At 39.0% G+C, this 2,500-nt stretch overlaps 1 protein-coding gene across 1 annotated transcript in view; it reads left to right on the plus strand.

Annotated features, from left to right (window-relative positions):
• Positions 1-2,500, plus strand: part of LOC135205028 (uncharacterized) — a 141,003-nt gene that overhangs the window by 116,247 nt on the left and 22,256 nt on the right. The window lies entirely within an intron of this gene.

Consider the following 2,500-nt stretch of genomic DNA (forward strand, 5'->3'; position numbering starts at 1 on the left):
GGTTCCGGGTTGCATCCTGCCTCCTTAGGAGTCCATCACTTTTCTTACTATGCGTGCCGTTTCTAGGATCACACTCTTCTGCATGAGTCCTGGAGCTACTTCAGCCTCTAGTTTTCCAGATTCCTTTTCAGGGATCTTGGGATCGTGCCTAGTGTTCCCATGATTATGGGTACAATTTCCACTGGCATATCCCATATCCTTCTTATTTCTATTTTCGGGTCTTGATACTTATCTATTTTTTCCTCTCTTTCTCTTCAACTCTGGTGTCCCATGGTATTGCGACATCGATGAGTGATACTTTCTTCTTGACTTTGTCAATCAACGTCACGTCTGGTCTATTTGCACGTATCACCCTATCCGTTCTGATACCATAGTCCCAGAGGATCTTTGCCTGATCGTTTTCTATCACTCCTTCAGGTTGGTGCTCGTACCACTTATTACTGCAAGGTAGCTGATGTTTCTTGCACAGGCTCCAGTGGAGGGCTTTTGCTACTGAATCATGCCTCTTTTTGTACTGGTTCTGCGCAAGTGCCGGACATTCGCTTGCTATGTGGTTTATGGTTTCATTTTTCGTATTGCACTTCCTACATATGGGAGAGATGTTATTTCCGTCTATCGTTCTTTGGTCTTATCTGGTTCTTAGGGCCTGATCTTGTGCCGCTGTTATAATTCCTTCAGTTTCCTTCTTTAGCTCTCCCCTCAGTAGCCATTGCCACGTGTCATCGCTGGCTAGTTCTTTAGTCTGTCTCATGTATTGTCCGTGCATTGGTTTGTTGCGCCATTTCTCTGTTCTGCTTGTCTTTCTCCTGTCTCTGTATATTTCTGGGTCTTCGTCTACTTTTATCAGTCCTTCCTCACATGCACTCCTTAGCCACTCGTCTTCACTGGTCTTCTAATATTGCCCCAGTGCTCTGTTCTCGATGTTGAGGCAGTCCTCTATGGTTAGTAGTCTCCTCCCACTTCCCTTTCGTGTTATGTATAGTCTGTCCGTATTTGCTCTTGGGTGTAGTACTTTGTGTATTGTCATATGTTTCCTCGTTTTCTGGTCTATGCTGCGAAGTTCTGCCTTCGTCCATTCCACTATTCCTGCGCTGTATCTGATTACTGGCACTGCCCATGTGTTTAGGCTTTTATCATATTTCCGGCGTTGAGTTTTGACTTGAGTATCGCCTTGAGTCTCTGCATATATTCTTTTCCTGATCGTGTCCTTCATCTCTTGGTTGTTTTTAGATATGCCCCTCCTTCCATTATTCCCACAGGTATTTTGTAATCCCGACTCATCTATGTGTTTGATGTTGTTCCCATCTGGTAGCTTTTATTCCTTCAGTTTTCGTTACTTTGCCTTTTTTGTATGTTGACTACAGCCGATATTTCTATTCCAAACTCCATCCTGATGTCCCCAGATACAATCCTTACAGTCTGGATTAGGGTATCTATTTCCTTGATGCTCTTACCATACTTACCATACAGCTTGATGTCGTCCATGAACATCAGATGGTTGATTCTGTTGCCTCTTTTCTTGAGTTGGTACCCGGCATCCATCTTCTGCAGTACTTTTGTCATGGGAATCATGGCCTACTACGAAGAGTAGTGGGGACAGTGAGTCGCCCTGGAAGATCCCTCTCCGATATTAACCTCTGCTAGTCTTATTCCAGAGCTTGTAAGTATTGTATTCCAGTTGCGCATTGTATTTTATGAGGAAAGCTGATGGTGTTTTCCCTCTGCTCCATATATTTTTCAGTCATTCTATTAGCCATGTGTGAGGTACCATGTCGAAGGCTTTCTTATAGTCTATCCATGCCATGCTTAGGTTGGTTTTCCTTCTCCTACTGTTCTTCATTACCATTTTGTCTATCAGGAGCTGGACTTTTGTGCCCCTACACTTCCTTCTGCAGCCTTTCTGTTGGTGGGGGATGGTGTTTGTATCCTCTAGGTAGTTGTATAGCCTTTCGCTGATGATACCTGTTAGTAACTGGTATTATTATTATTATTATTATTATTATTATTATTATTATTATTATTATTTATTATTTTTATTATACTTTGTCATATTTATTTAAGTTCTTGTATTAATCCTAACAAAGGAAAGCCATAATAGCCCACATTTTTAAATGTTCTGGGAACCAAAAATAATATAAAAAAGTACTTCAAACATATTATTTCAATCATTTGACCAAAACTGGATTAAACTTAATACAAGGACAAATACAATGAAATGCATTATACCCAATAAATCTTGGTGATAATTATGAACAATGATATATAATGAATGAATAATACTAATGAAAATCTTTACGTAACCAAAAGTAATATATAGAAAATATAAATCTTTTATTGTTTTAATTATGTTACCAAAACTGGAATAAGCGAAATACAATGATGAATACGATGAAATGCATTATACCCAGTAAATATTGATGATAATTGTGAACAATGATGTATCATGAATTAGAAAATATAAAACTTCTATTATTTTAATTATTTTACCAAAACTGGAATA

The sequence above is a fragment of the Macrobrachium nipponense genome, chromosome 48 (genome assembly GCF_015104395.2).
Source record: "Macrobrachium nipponense isolate FS-2020 chromosome 48, ASM1510439v2, whole genome shotgun sequence".
Classification (NCBI taxonomy): domain Eukaryota; kingdom Metazoa; phylum Arthropoda; class Malacostraca; order Decapoda; family Palaemonidae; genus Macrobrachium; species Macrobrachium nipponense.